Genomic DNA, 16907 nt, shown 5'->3' with positions numbered 1-16907 from the left:
TCTAGGTGTCCGCTCAACCCTAGTAGAGATAGAACAGAGCTCTGTTCAGTGCTGCTAGCGAGTTAGTGTGCTGTTGTGTTTCTATTAGTAACATAGTCAGTGAGGTTGAAAAAAGACATCAGTCCATCCAGTTCAACCTATGATGCGTGTGTGTGTTTGCTTTTAACCGTACATTGTATACCCCTGTATGTTGTGGTCTCTAAGGTGCCCATCTAATAGTTTTTTGAAACTATCAATGCACCCTGCAGTTACGACTGCTTGTGGAAGAGAATTCCACATCCTTACTGCTCTTACAGTGAAGAACCCCTTACGCACTTTAAGGTTAAACCGCCTTTCCTCTAGTTTTAGTGAGTGGCCACGTGTCTTCTTATATTCCCTTTCTCTGAATAGTTTGTTCCTTATGCTAGGGTCGCCAGTACAGTATTTGTACATTGATATCATATCCCCCCTCAATTGTCTCTTCTCCAGAGAGAATACGTTCAGTGCTTGTAGTCTTTCCTCATAGCTGATGTCCTCCATTCCCCTAATTATTTTTGTTGCCCTTCTCTGGACTCTTTCCAGTTCCAGCACATCCTTCCTGAGGACCAGTGCCCAGAACTGGACAGCATACTCCAGATGCGGCCGGACCAGAGTCTTGTAACGCGGGAGAATAATCTCTTTACTTCTGGAGTGAATCCCCTTTTTTATACATCCCAGTATTCTGTTGGCTTTGCTTGCAGCGGCTTGGCATTGCATGCCACTGCCAAGCCTGTTGTCTACCAGTACCCCCAAGTCCTTTTCCATCTTAGACTCACCCAGAGGTTCCCCCCTAGCGAGTAGCTTGCTTTCTGGTTTCTGGCCCCCAAGTGCATTACTTTACATTTTTCAACATTAAACCTCATCTGCCATGTAGTTGCCCACCCCGTTATTTTGTTCAGGTCCACTTGTAAGGTTTCCACATCCTGCATAGAAGATATTGGCAAGCCTAGTTTAGTATCATCTGCAAATACTGAGTTTGTACTCGATATCTCCTCCTCTAGATCATTTAGGAATAAATTAAACAGGATTGGTCCCAGGACAGAACCCTGGGGGACCCCACTTTCCACACCCGCCCAATCCGAGTACTCCTCATTAATCATCACCCTCTGGACTCTCCCCTGGAGCCAGTTCTCTATCCAGGTACTCACCTTATGGTCTATACCTACCTTCCTTAGTTTGTACAGTAAGCGTTTGTGGGGAACGGTGTCAAAGGCCTTTGCAAAGTCCAGATACACCACATCCACAGGATTTCCTTTATCTAGGTGGCAGCTCACTTCATCGTAGAAGGTTAATAGATTGGTTTGGCAAGAACGATTTTTCATGAATCCATGCTGATTACTACTAATAATACAGTTTTCATTACTAAAGTCTTATATGTGGTCCTTAACATCCCCTCCAAAATCTTGCAGACTACAGATGTTAGGCTGATCGGCCTATAATTACCCAGGATACATCTCGGCCCCTTTTTAAATATTGGTACCACGTTGGCTTTTTTCCAATCAGCTGGCACCATACCCATCTGTAAACTATCCTTAAAGATCAAGAATAATGGTCTGGCAATCACCTGGCTGAACTCTTTAAGAACCCTCGGGTGCAAGCCATCCGGTCCCGGGGATTTATTTATGTTAAGTTTCTCTAGTTTAGTTCTAAGTCTATTGTCACTTTAGTATGAATCTAGTTATAATGCAATGTGAGTATAGTTTGACCAATTTATTTTTACTTTAGTGTCACTTTAGTGTGAATCTCGTGAGAGTACAGTGTGAGTTTTTACTTTAGTGTCAATTTATTTTGTCAGGGCAGGTTTCCTGCAGTATATTTCAGTGCATTACTGCACGTTTAATGCAGTACATTTCAGTGTGTTACTGCACGTTTAATGCAGTATATCTTAGTGTGTTACTGCACATTTAACGCTGCATATTTCAGTGTGTTACTGCGTGTTTAACACAGAATATTTCAGTGTGTAGGTGCACGTTTAACGCAGTATATTTCAGTGCATTAGTGCATGTTTACCACAGTATATTGCAGTGTGTCAGTGCAGTTTTACTGCAGTATATTGTAGTGTGTCAGTGGAGTGTGTCTGTGTAGTGAGTACTCAAGTTAGAGCACCAAACACCACTTTCCATTGATCTCAAAATATCAACCAAGCCGCTCTCTTTGGTCCTCCCAAGACCTCCTGCTCTCTAGCTCCCTTGTCACCTCTTCCCATGCTCACCTCCAGGATTTCTCCAGAGCTTCTCCCATTCTTTGGAACTCTCTACCCCAATCTGTCCGACTGTCCCCTAATCTATCCATCTTTAGACGATCCCTGAAAACCCTTCTCTTTAAAGAAGCCTACCCGGCTACTAACTAATAACACTGTTTCACTTGCTCCATCAGCTCATCCCCCACAGCTATTGCCTTTTGTATCAATTGACCCTCCCTTTTAGATTGTAAGCTCTAACGAGCAGGGCCCTCTGATTCCTTTTGTTCCAAATTGTAGTGTAACTGTAATGTCTGCCTTCATTTTGTTAAGCGCTGTGCAAACTGTTGGCGCTATATAAATCCTGTATAATAATAATAATAATCCACGTACACATTTCCACAAGTTTATTACATTTTGTTGGTAAGCATCCCCCTTCATGTCTGGGAGGCTAACAAGGAGAGGCAGATGATCCTATGACACTGTATGAGGGCCAGCAGTGTATGTGCCCACAGGCGAAGGTAGACATGGTCCATCCTCAGGCAGGGCATAATTTCCTCTGTTTAGTGATGTTGCCCCTGCTATGCAGAGGAAGTGGTGGACTGGTTTACTAAACCATCCTCCTTATCCTACGTCAATCAAGCAGAGACTAGTGGCTTATTCTGCCTCCTTGTCCACAGCTACTCCAGTCATAGCCCCAGCATCAGGCATGGTGGAGTCAGCTGAGTTATTTGAACACAGTGTCATCAACTTGCTCCTTGACGAAGCACAGCCATTAGTTGATTCAGAGGTTCTGAGGTTGAGGGGGGAACACTGGTAAGCAACAAATTGGCAGTCATGTTCCCCCAGCCGCAGCGTATTGCCAAGTTGTCCCCAGTGAAAATGAGTATGAATGGGATGATGATGATAATGATGATCTACTGACGAGACTTGGGTGCCAGATAGAGCAGAGGAGGAAAGTGAGGGTGAGGAACAACCCCAAAGAGGCAGCCATCATGAAAGAGTAAAGAGCAGCCACCCTATTCCACCAGACTGTGGAGCTGTTATCTCCTGGCCCACTTCCCACAGCTCAGCTGTTTGGGCCTTTTCTAGCACATGTGCAGCTGATTGCAGTGTTGCAATTTGTAAACTTTGTCTCAAGCACATCAAGTTTGGTAAAAACACCAGCCATTTGGGTACCACATGCTTGACAAGGCATTTAACCTCCCACCACTTAGCCTGTTGGAAGGAGCACCTGAAAGACACAAAAAAGGGATGCAATTCTGCTATTCCTCACTCCTTACCTTTTGGGTCTACCCTCACTATACCTCATGACCTCTGAGCAGCCTCCACTGACAGGGATGATGGTATTGCGCAGGGTGTCCCAGGTTCTTGCAGCACCTCTGCCAATAGCACACCACCAGCTGTAGACTATAGCGGGCAAATTTCTCTGCCCTAAATGCTGCAGCGGAAAATAAACCACTGCCACCCACATGCCTGGCATCTAAATTCAAGCTTGTCAAAACTGCTGGCTTTACAACTCCTTCCTTTCCATCTGGTGTATTCTGCCCTCTTCTGTCAATTTGAAGAATGTGATGTACCACAATGGCAGGTTCCGAGTTGCTATTTCTTTTCAAGTAAGGCCATTCCAGCTCTCTAATATCACGTGGAAGGTAGCATCATTGGGCAAGGCAGTCAGCTGCAAGGTCCATTTTACGGCATGGCCCAGCAAGCATGATCGGGGACAATAGATTTCGTTCACAGCATGCTGGGTACCTCCACTTGCAACTCGGAAGGATGCAGGGCAAGGCTCAATGCTGCAGCTTGTTGTGCCGCCATGTCTCCATACAGCTAGTGGTGATGATGCAAGATTTGTCAGCTCTACCACCTCCTCCTTCTCCTCCATGCCCTCCTCTGCTGAATTGTCCTATGAACCACAAGTACCCCCTACCTAAGCGTTTAAGGGGCTATTCAATGAGTCAGGCTAAAAATTGCAATGCAGTGCTTCTACTGGTCTGTCTAGTTGAAAGGAGCCACACCGGAGCAGAGATTCTTGCAGCTCTACAGGGGCAGGCCCAGAGGTGGTTCACGCCATGCCAGCTGGACCCAGGAATGCTGGTGTGTGATAATGGGACAAACCTCCTGTGCGCCCTTAGACAGGAAAAGTTGACACGTGTGCCATGCCTGGCACATGTCCTAAATTTGGTAGTGCAGCATTTCTTAAATAGGTTGGAAGATCTGCTAAAGCAAGGCAGAAGAGTCTGAACCCTTTTCAGGTGGTCATACACAGCTAGTGCTTGTTTGGCTGAAATTCAGCAGGAATTCCATCTGCCTGTATACCCCCTGATTTGTGACATGCCCACCAGGTGGAACTCAACTTTGGCAATGCGGCAGAGGGCCATAAACAAGTACCTATGGTAGTATGTCACAATGACAGGCTCAAGCCAGGTCTGCTTTTTTTCCCAATGCCAATAGCTGCTGATAAATGATGCATGCATTGTACTGTCACCATTTGAGGAGGCCGCAAGGATGGTGACAATGCATGCATCAGTGACACAATCCCTGTTGTGTTCCTGCTGGAGCAGACTCTGCATGGCACTATGGACAGGACACTCAAGACAGAACAGCGGGAGGAAGATGAGAGCTTCCTTTCCTCTCAAGTCCCGCCTAATGCAGACACAATTCTTCCTACGCCACAGAACACACAACAGGAAAGGGAATAGGAGGATTCTGGCAGTTTTGGAGGCATTGAAACAGAGGAATACATACGTCAACCCTTACCAGGTGGTTTTCCACCCCCAGAACCCTTGGGAGTAGTACATGGCTGGGAGGAGGCAGTTCCAGATATTGTAATCCTCAGTGACCCCAAGGAGTCTGTGTCCCATGGCTCTGCAAACTTGTGGTGCATGAGCTCCCTCATTCTACAAAGCCTGTGAAAGGACCCAAGAATATATGTCATTAAGGAGAAGGATCACTATTGGTTGGCAACCCTCCTTGACCATCCTTACAGGGGCAAAGTCTCTGAACTCATCCCATCCCCACAGAAAAAGCAGAGGATGAAATCTCTTGAGGACACCTTAAAGTGATTGTTAAATCTGTTTTTAAAAGAAAAAAAATAACAAACATGTTATACTTACCTGCTCCTGTGCAGTGGATTTGCACAGAGTGGCCCGGGTTCTCCTCTTCTCAGGTCCATCTTCTGTGGTCCTGTCCCCTCCCTCCTGTTGAGTGCCCCCACAGCAAGCAGCTTGCTGTGAGGGCACTCGAAAACCAGTCACAGCTCCCTGTGTCCATTCAGATATGGAGCCGTGACCCAGCCCCCCCTCCCCTGATTGACTGACATTAATTGACAGCAGTGGGAGCCAATCACACCGCCTGTCTTAGTCAATGAGGATGGGAGTCCCAGGCAGCTTAGACACTCCTGCAACATTGCTGGATAAAGATGGGCTCTGGTAAGTATTGGGGAGGCTGAAGGGGGTAGCTGCACACAAAAGCTTTTTTTATCCTAATGCATAAAAATTGCATTAGGATAAAAAAAAAAACCTTTTGCCTTTACAATTCCTTTACAGAGGAGTTTATGTAATGCCTTTCCCGACTCTGGTAGGTTACAGTCTGGTGGAAAACGTAGTTTTGAGGCTTCAGTTGGTCAAGAGATGAGAGGGGGAGAAGGGGGCCACCTTAGTGATGCCCTTTAAAAAATTTTTAGTCCTTGTCACCCAAGGCTGTTAGCTTCCACATCCCATCGGCAGCATCTGCATCATATGGTAAGAGATTATCTATGGGCAAAAACAAACCTGGAGAGCTTTTCAGTGGGTTACTAGGTTGTGAGAATAGACTGGCCAGAACTTGCCCAGTAAGCAATTGAGCTGCTGGGCTGCCCTGCATCCAGCGTGCTTTCCGAACAGGCATTTAGTGCCACCTGAGGTTTTGTGACAGATAAGAGAGTGCGTCTGTCCAGACTCCGTTATCTGGCTGACATTTATCAAAATGAATCAGGTCTAGATTAGCAGCAGCTATCAAGCACCTGATGCCGATGTTGCTGATTAAGTGCTTTCTGGAGCTGGATTTTCTGAAAGACTGTCTAGGCTGCCTAGTTGTGTGGGTATTGATTTCATCTGGAAGACATTTTTTGGTGTAGGTTTCAGGGGTACAATTAACACCCAAGGACCAATTTTTTCCCACTTGTTGGACAGGTGCATATCATTTACATTTTTGACAGCAAAGCCAATTCTTGCTTTCATCAAGAGTACCTCTATAGGGTGAAGGCATCACCAACACCCAAATACAAATTTTTCCACACCTGTTACTTCTATCCAAAGTTCATTGTTATTGTTATTTCTCATTTTTATGCTTTCACTTTAAGCATCAGTAAATCACTGCTCATTTAAAAAATGATGTTTTTTACAAACTTTTTTTAAGCGATACATGTCCCCCAGGGCAGTACCTGGACCCCCATAACCAAATATGCCCAATTACTTGCATATAAGCCTTCAAAATGGGCACTTTTGGTTCTTTCAGTTTGGGTCCCATAGACTTCAATGGGGTTCGTTATTCGTTTCCGAACATTTGCGATGTTTAATTGTTCTGCTGGAAACTGAACAGGGGGTCATTCGGCCCATCTCTACTGATGAGGAACACTTCTTAAAAGCCATAAAAACATTGGGAGATGGGAATAAAACCTCTCCAAAACCAGGATGCATCCCATATAAAGAACTATCACACAAGAAGAAAACACAGTCCTCTTCACAAAGGCCCCTAATAACTTTATTTATTCCTCAGATTTTATCACTGTACTGGCTGTGCAGAAAGCAGAGCTTTGAATGGGATCCAGAAGGTCCCACCACTCTAGGCTGCCTGTAAAAGGAGAGAAAGCAGTAACTAGTCTGCAAAACTCAAAGAAATACAATAAGGATGCCGATATTCAAATAAGAAGACACAATCTTTTTGTATTTAGATAATATTTTTTTACCAGGATTTATGTCAGTCGAGTATAAACCTGTTTACCATTAACAGAATAAAATATTTTAGAACAGGGTGACTTTATTTCTTGTCAATTTGCCTAAAAGGCATGTGTCTTTGTGACCATGATACAGATATTAGATTGCAAGCTCCACTTGGCCAGGGACTGATATGAATGATTAAGTGTCCCACAGAAGAAGACATAAAAACTAATAAAGACAGCAATATCACCCTTAGCCTCGAGGTGAAGGTAGGACTCAGTGAATAACCTGCATAATACAAATTTTTGCATTTGAAATGACATTTAAGGGGGTGGATAAGAAAATGATTAATGATTTACAAAATTAGAAGAATGGGTAATCCTTTGCCAACCACAATTTAATGATAGACGAAGCACACTGTATATCACTTAGGATAAAAAAAATCTGAATATGGGATTAATGACACCACAAGGTTATCCATTACAAAGGTAAATGAAGTAGGAACCATTATTTATAGCAAGGAATTAGCTATTTATAAGGAGAATTTTAAAAAGAAAATTGCTATCCCTAAAGTTATAGGTAACTTTAGATTTATTAAATTGATTCTCTCGGCACATTAAATTGCCCTCATATCCCAGCCTCTTTGTTACACCCCATCATGGAAATGATCTTTGTAAAGTATATTTATCTGACCAAAGCTTTTTGCTATAACTTTGTAAACTAACTTTCTATTCCAGAATGAAAGGAGAAAGGCAAGACATAAGACATCTCTGAAAGCTATCCTCTAGGAAATATATTTTTTGTATACTTGCATTGGGCCAGCTTGACTCAATGTAAATGTGCATATCTGATATTAGGAGGGCTTCTGGTGATGCTGTTAAATTGCTGTAGTAGCCTGTGCTGCCTGCAACGATAGCCATGATCTTCTGGGTTCTGTGCGAGTGGCTTCCCCTCTGCCATATATAAAACTTTTTGTATTTTTTTTTTTTATATAATACAAAGCGTTGGTGCAAGTGTATTAGTGAATAAAAATGACACCATATATTTCCATAGATTTGTACCAAAACAGAAGACCACTTTAACACCTAATGACTGCAATAAATATTTTAAAATCTTAATCAGCTTTGTGTCCCTGACCCTTAAAGCAGTTGTATCCCCTGCGTAAAAAACAAAAAACAAAAAAAATAAACCCTGCAGGACAATGGCATAATGTGCTAGTATGCATCGCATACTAGCACATTATGAAATACTTAGCTTAGAATGAAGCCCCCACAGGGTCGCCCGGACACCGCTGAGGGAGCTGACATCTTCCCTCTGTGTCTCTTCCCGGGTTTGGCGGCTCTGGCGCTGTGGGTGGCCGAAACCGTGATGACACGCACGTGGGAGTTCACTTTCCGGCAAGGAGCCGGCACCTTCATCAATTCTATCTATTGCGCAAATTTTCAGGTCTTTTAGATCTTTATTGTGATGTTTCTTAAAATGTTCTGACACGCTATGGTATTTAAAAACTATTTTAATATTGATTATGTGTTCTCTTAATCTGACTCTCAATTCTCAGGTAGTTCTACTCATGTACTTTAACCCGCACGTACATTCTAATAGATAGGTGATGTGCGTGGTACAGCATGTGATACATTTTTTAATCTCAAATGTCATTAGTATTATTAGATTTAAACTGTGATTTTTCTGTTGTTATTTTTGCATGTCCTACATGCTATGCATCTTCCGCATTTATAAAAACCAATCTGATCTAAACATGTAATGGTTTTGCTTGGTGGATTCAGAATAGTTTTGATCAGTCTATTCTTTAATATTGATGGTCTTTTATATATACATTTGGGGCCTTTAGAGAGGATTTTCTGGAGTATAGGATCTCTACATAGTATTGGCAATTGTTTTTAAAAGCTTTTTCTATCCGTTTGTACTGTCTATTAAATTCCGTATTAAATGCTATGCTATAATCTTTTGATTGTTTTTGTTTGGGTTGTAACAATTGTTCTCTGTTCATGTTTTGCACTTGTTGCTTTATTTTTTCCAATTTCTGTGCCTTATATCCTTTCTCTATGAATCGGTGGGTTATTGGGGACCACCAGGAGGCCCCCAATCATGAATCAATGAAAACAATCATTGGAGACCTCAGGGTCCAAACTATTACCAGAACCAAGAGAAGATACAAGGGGAAATACAGAGGGTGCAGAGGGGGGCAGAGAAAAAAGAAAAAGGGAAACATAGGCCTAGGTATTTACAATCTCAGTAACATAATTTTACGGAAGAGGAACAAAAAGTATTACAACTAGGGCTTAAATACGCCCACAGCAAAATATTAATACATTTAACATATAAAACATAAAGATCTTCAAAATGTATGAGAAAAATGATTATTAAAAAACATTTTGAGGAAAAAGATTACATTAGCAACCAGGAAGAAACAGAGTATGTACACAGTGGTCTTAGAAACCAATCAACATTTAACCCTAAAAAGAATAATAGTCATTGTTTAGAAGTTTTCAAAATGATGATGGAAAAAGAAATAGAAGCCATAGATGTAAAACCAATAATATGGGATAGAAACATTAGGAAAGGAATAGAATAACTAGAAAAAAGAAAAATATAATTATCAGCCCGGCAGATAAAGGAGGAGAGATTGTGGTCCTCAAAAAAGAGGACAACATAAAAGAACTTAATTAAATAGTTTAAGGCACAGACACAAATGAAAAATTAAAAGGAAACCCCAATCAATAAACTGAAAGCCAAAATAATGAAATTAGTGAAAAAAGCACAAAAAGAAGAAGTAATAAATAAAAAAGAGGCACACTATTTAATACCTGAGGTCCCAAAAATTCCTATAATATATCTGGTCCCCAAAATACAAAAAAATGAAAAGAACCCACCCGGGAGACCTATTATTAGTGGAATCAATTCCATATTTTCTAGGATAGGGGAGTATTTGGACCGTTTTCTACAGCCGATAGCACAAAGCTGTCCATCATATATCAAAAACAGTGAAGATCTTATTAATAAAATAAAAATATTAAAATAAGTGAAAATGACATACTTGCTAGCATTGATGTTAACTCACTATACACTCATATAAATCAACAGGATGTACTACAGGCTATAGAATGGGCTCTCAACAACAAAACCCAATGAAAAAAAAAAAAAAAAAGAATGTATGATCAAAACATACTTAAACTAGCCATGGAAAGGAATTTCATGACATTGGGGGCAAAATTTGTACAATACGGTATGATACCAAGATTTGGAAATATTCCATTGGTAGGAAAAACTGGGTACGAAAACTCATTTTAAAAAAACTGACCGAAATGGGTACATTCCAGTAGGAATTGACCACCACCCTAGGTGGTTGGAAGCCATATCTAAAATCCAGCTAATCAGAATAAAAAGGAATTGTGCAAGACAAAGTGATTTTGAATCCCAAGCAGATACGATTATAAATTGATTCAAAGAGAAAGGATATAAGGCACAGAAATAAAAAATAAAGCAACAAGTACAAAACATGAACACAGAACAATTGTTACAACCTAAACAAAAACAACCAAAAGATTACAGCATAACATTTAATAGGGAATATAATAGACAGTACAAACGGATAGAAGAAGCTTTTAAAAAAACATTGACCGATACTATGTAGAGATCCTATACTCCAGAAAATCCTCCCTAAAGGCCCCAAATTCATATATAAAAGACCATCAATAATAAAGAATAGACTGGTCAAAAGTACCCCGGACCCACCAAGCAAAACTTTTAGATCAGATTGGTTTTTATAAATGCGGAAGATGCATGGCATGTAGGACATGCAAAAATAACAACAGAAAAATCACACAGATTAAATCTAGTAATACGGGAGAGGCATTTGAGATTAAGAAATGTATCAGGTGCTGTACCACGCACCTATTTATTAGAATGTACATGCGGGTTATAATACGTGGGTAGAATTACCCGACAATTAACAGTCAGATTAGAAGAACACCTAAACAATATTAAAAAAGGTTTTAAATACCATAGTGTGTCAAAACATTTTAGGGAACATCACATTAAAGATCCAAAAGACTTAAAAATGTGTGCAATAGATAGAATTGATGATTATTGGTGGGGGGGGGGGGGGGGGTAATAGAAAAAAAATTCACAAAATGAAACATTTTGGATCCACAGGCTCAATACTATGATGCCTGTGTGTCTAAATGTTACAATAGATATAAATTGTTTCATACGTTAATTATGACTCCAATAATGTGAATGTGGAGATGTGTGATGCGACTCTGAAACAGTTTACATACAAAGCAAGTGGGAAAAAAGATAGGAAGGTAGAGTCATAGAAATAATTAATAGTGACACAAAAGAAAATCCATACAATGTAGTCACGCAGTGTGGGGAGGAAGTGACTGCAGATGGGAGGGAAATATTGGAGCAAACAGGAAGGAGTAAGTATGGGTATAATAGGTAAAGGAGAAAGTAGTGATGGGTGTATAGAATCAGATACCAGAATCCCCCAGCTTCTGAGGACGCTTCATGGGTGGAGCGAAATGCATTAAGCAGGTGGATACTTCTGGATATGTCACGTCCGCTCTTTGAAACCCAAATTGTGACTTTTGAATTCCAGAACGGCATCATTACATGCTCACATGCCAGAGGAGAGTTTTGTAAGTGCGTAAATTGGCTTTTATACGTTTTTTTAACAATAAAAACGGATTACACTATGGATTTCTCCTGATGCTCTCTCCCTACACTCATATGAGGTTCTTTGACCTACCTGCCGGAGTCACTAAAATAGAAAAAAATATATATATATTTTTTGCCACTGGAGGATCATTTTTGAAACATAGGCGCTTAACCCATCACTAGTCAGTGAGTAAGGGCACATAAGGAGGGGACCACAATGGCACTTATTTGGACCATACTGGCACTGAAAGAATAGGATAACCAGCACTTTAAAGGACTTATTGCTCATGCACATTTTTTGCACTGATTGCACTTTCATTGTTTAAAAGTATTATGTATTGTGATTTAAATATTAGGTTTCTGCACAAATATTGAATAGAGATACATTTTAAGCACTTTATGGTAAGACAGCTCTGGGTACACACATAAAAAAAACCTTCAAAAATGTACCCGATCTTTATCAGTTCAGAGACCTTAAAATTACATAGCAGGTGGTACACAAGCCCACCAAATTAATGCCTTTAAATCAACCATCCCAGCGAATTGTTTTTGTGAATGCCCAGACTTAGGCACTTTTATCCATACTTTTGGAGCAACTGCAAAAGATTACACCCTTTGTGGCAACAGATTACATTGGAAACAGCCCAAATTGTTGGTTTCCCAAATACACTCACCCTGCCAGTGTGCCTTTTGTTTTCTGCTATCACAGACATTTATCCCCCTTGTAAGAGATTGTTACACACCTTTTTCAATGTAGACCAATGTAGACCAATGGGTTAATGCCTTGAATTGGTTATGCTGTTACACTTATATGTAAGATATATTATAATGCGTAGTTATGGTAACTTCTATTTAATTGGTTATTATACTGCTATTTTGTGGTTATTTTGGTTATAGCACCATCCTTTTGGATCTTTCCCTTCTGTCCCCTCCCACTTTATGATGTATTTCTTTTTTATGTTCCTTCATTATGCTTGGGATGAAGATAAACACTTCTGTACAGGCCTCATGCAATCTGCTCGCATCTGGGAGCACATTACCATGTTTTGACCTGCAAAATATTGTCATATATTCATTCATCTACCAAATTTTTTTGACAGCTATACCTAGTGCTTTCAATAAAACCTACGTGGATGGAAAAATACATGTTTTGGTGATTTCAGCTATCTGATAATGACTGGCTACGGTGATTACATCTGCTTATACAGATTTATAGGTCTCAGAAAGGGATAAGTCACTATTACAACAGTTGGAATCAGAATATTGGTGCTCCACGAAAATGCCTTGGGCCCAGGTTCTGGCTAGGATGTAGACGAGCAAGTTAATGGAGCAAATTATCATACTAGTGGAGTGGCTAAGTGGTTAGCACTTCTGCCTGGCAGCACAAGGTCATAGGTTTGAATCCCAACCAAAGCACAACCTGCCTGGAGTTTTGCATATTCTCCCTGTGTGGGTTTCCTCTCACACTCCAAAGACATGAGCTAATTGGCCCTAGTGTATGTATGAATGTGAGTTAGGGATCTTAGATTGCAAGGTCCTTGAAGGTAGGGACTGATGTAAATGTACAAAACATATGTAAACTGCTGTGTAAATTGACAGTGCTATAGAAGTACATGTAATAAATAATATAATATTTATTACACTATTCAATAATAAATGGGGCTACTGTGATGTCTATTAAAAGAAGTATCACATTGTGTGACCCTCTCAGTGGTTTGTTTTATCCAGGATACACTTTATTTTATTAGGCCTATTTCTCTAGCTTTTTGGTGGCCAGACAACTAGTCACACTTGGAACCTCTTATTGAATTTTGGTCACTTTCAGGCTTTTTTGGTGATAGTTGTGTCTTGTGTGATCTCTGTTATTCCTTTTATTGTATCATTGTATGGTATTGGCATTGATACTCTCTATTTTGACTTTCTACTGAATAGTTTAATGTGATCTGACTTCTATTCATTCTGCTTAATGGTCCATTGCTGCAAAGTTCAAGTACGCAGTTTCAGCCTCCTGGCACCTGTGCCCTTCCATTGCCATACCAGTCCATGCCTCAACTCCCATAGGTGCTTAGACAGCAATTGTGCAGGAAGCCACCCTCATCATCTTGAGCTCTTCATACAGGTATGTGACAGTCTGCCTCATCCAATCAAAGAATGTGTCCATTACAAAAAATACAAGACGTTCTATGAATGGCAGAGGGTTCAAGCAAAGAACCACCACTAGCATGTAATTTACAGTAATTTACAGCTTTAAATTTACAGCTTTAAATCTCCTTCAGGATTTATTCTAGTCTTATTCCCCAACCAGCTGCCAGCATTCAGAGGTAGTGTATATAAGGTGCAAGGACTTGAGAAAAGTCTTCACTTTTTTCTTTCAACTTTGATGAAAAACGGTATTGCATCTAATTAAAAGATTCACAACAATCTGTTACCCATGAATATTTTTTTCTGATTTTTAGCCCCCGAATAATTAAAAATCAATTATAGATGCCATTTCAATAGATTTCCATTGCAAGTTTAATCATTTGAAAATGAAAATAATTGAAACTGGCAGTGACAGATTGCTGTGTATCTTTTAACCTCAATTGATTTTTTTTTTTTCCCAGCATGGGCATTGTGTTTAGGCAAACCTAGCCAGTCAGTGTTGGACCCTTTGGTGAGAATCATGCAAGAATTCAGCCTCCAAAGGCAGCTCAGAGGAGCAGTTTGTTTTAGAAAGGAGTAGCTTCACTTAGTACCTAAGGCTATTGGGAAAAAAAGAGAAAAAAATGAAGTGTCATTTCAGATAATAGGTGTGCTTTAACCACTTCTGGACCGGAAGATTTTCCCCCTTAATGACCAGGCCCTATTTTGCGATTTGGCACTGCATTACTTTAACGGACAATTGCGCGGCGGTACGATGCTGTACCCAAATAAAATTGATGTCACTTTTTTCCCACAAATAGAGTTTTCTTTTGATGATATTTGATTACCTGTGTGATTTTTATTTTTTGCACTATAAGCAAAAAAAGAGCGACAATTCTGAAAAAAAAAAAAAAAACAATATTTTTCACTTTCTACTATATAACAGTCTCAAAAAAAAATAAAATAAAAAATCAAGATTTTTAACATTTTAAGCCAATTTGTTTTCTGCTACATATTTTTGGTAAAAAACATCACAACAATCACGCGTATTTTGATTGCTTTGCGTAAAAGTTATCGTGTCTACTAACTACGGGATAGATTTATGTCATTTTTGTTGTTTTTTTTTTTTTTTACTAGTAATGGCGGTGATCTGCGATCTGGGACTGCGACATTGCGGCAGACAGATCGGACCCCTAACTGACATTTTTTACACTTTTGGGGGGGACCAGTGACATTACTACAGTAATCAGTGCTAAAAATATGCACTGTTACTGTAATAATGACACTGGCAGGGAAGGGGTTAACACTGTGGGTGATGAAGTTGTTAAATGTGAGCCTAAGGGAGTGATTCTAACTGTGGGGGGCGTGGCTTGTGAAATGATCATAGAGACCTGTGATCCTATATAGCAGTGATGGCGAACCTTGGCACCCCAGATGTTTTGGAACTATATTTCCCATGATGCTCATGCACTCTGTAGTGTAGACGAGCCTCATGGGAAATGTAGTTCCAAAACATCTGGGGTGCCAAGGTTCACCATCACTGCTATATAGAATTCCAGGGAGAAGAACGGTCAGCTGTGTTTACAACATTCTTCTCTCTCAGCGGGGAGCGATCGCAGTTGTCAGGTGGCAATCAAAGCCGCCTGCCCCATGCATCGGAGTCCCCGCTGCCGAGTGGGGGCCCCTAGCTGCAGGCGTGCGACCGACATAGGTTTACGTCAGTTTTGCCCAGGAGGGCACTGCCACAGTAAATAGGCAGTGGGCGGCGGGTGGTTGGGAAGTGGTTATTACCTGCTAAACACACATTAATACTGCATGTTCTACCCTGATGCTTTTTACAAAAAATTATACATGGTAGTCTGAGATAAACCTATAGTACCAATTTGCTTTTTTTTTCAAAGGAATGAAAGGAAAAGGTGCATTTTATATGCCCCCTTTTCCTCATGGGAGAAATGGCAGGGGAACAGCTTGAGTTTTTAGTCAGAATTTAGGGGGGATAGTCTGACAGGAATTTACCTCAGGGAAATAGCGGGATCCTGCCTGGAGATAGTTTTAGGAGGTGGGATTTGGAGTATCCTGACAGGTGATAGGTTAGTTGTAAGGAAAGTTCTAGAAGGTATTAGGAGTCTATAAAAGGGCAGTGCGGTCTCTGAGGCACTCATTCACCTCAGAGAAATCCTATTGTTTGTCTCAGTCCTCCTTCGTTTTTTGACTTTCCCCTCATTATGAGCTTGTTGAGACAGCTTATTGAGAGGGCAGGGGAGGTAGGAGGAGAGGACTGGGTGCGACAGTGCCTGAATTTACCTCGGCCAAGCGCTTCAGGACCGGGTGGAGATGCTGCAGCAGTTGTGTGTCGGAACGACGAGCAAGATTCAAGCGTGCCGCCATTAGTGAATGTTGGGAGAGAGCTGGATGCAGAGGAGGAGGTTCCAGGTTGGGTCGACGTCACCTCCGGCGGACGTGGAAAATGGAAGAGAACCCCGAGACGACGTCAGTCTCCATCGCCGGAAAGGTAATTTCCGCTGAAAGGTGCCGGGCGCCATCCAGTGCACCGGCGTGAAGCCCGGACAGCTACGGAGGTCAGCGGCGGGGAACCCAGCGGGTAAGGTCATTCGGCGAGTCAATGGGAGCGGCAGCATCCAGACGGAGGTCCCTGCACAGTGCGGCGGAGGACAGATCGGAGAGCCGAATGGGAGGTCGCTCCATTCTGGTGATCGGAGCAGCCAGTGTGATCGATGAACAGCTTCAGGGACAGGGTGAGTCTAATCTGCCTGTCCTATCTAACATTGTGGAATTGTTAGCTAAGCTCAGTAAAGATGTACAAGAATTGCAGAGTGTCAGACAGGCTCAGAGGGGTGTCAGTGAAATATGGTTGCCATCTTGTGGCAATATTGCTAACTGCAGTTTGGATCAGAGTATTGCTATGTCACCTTTTGAGGTAGCCAGGTCTCAGAATATCCCTGAGACCTGTTTGAAAGAGGCTTTAACGT

The sequence above is a fragment of the Pelophylax lessonae genome, assembly GCF_965119305.1.
Source record: "Pelophylax lessonae genome assembly, chromosome: 1".
NCBI lineage: Eukaryota > Metazoa > Chordata > Amphibia > Anura > Ranidae > Pelophylax > Pelophylax lessonae.
Note: the sequence above shows the minus strand (reverse complement) of the source record.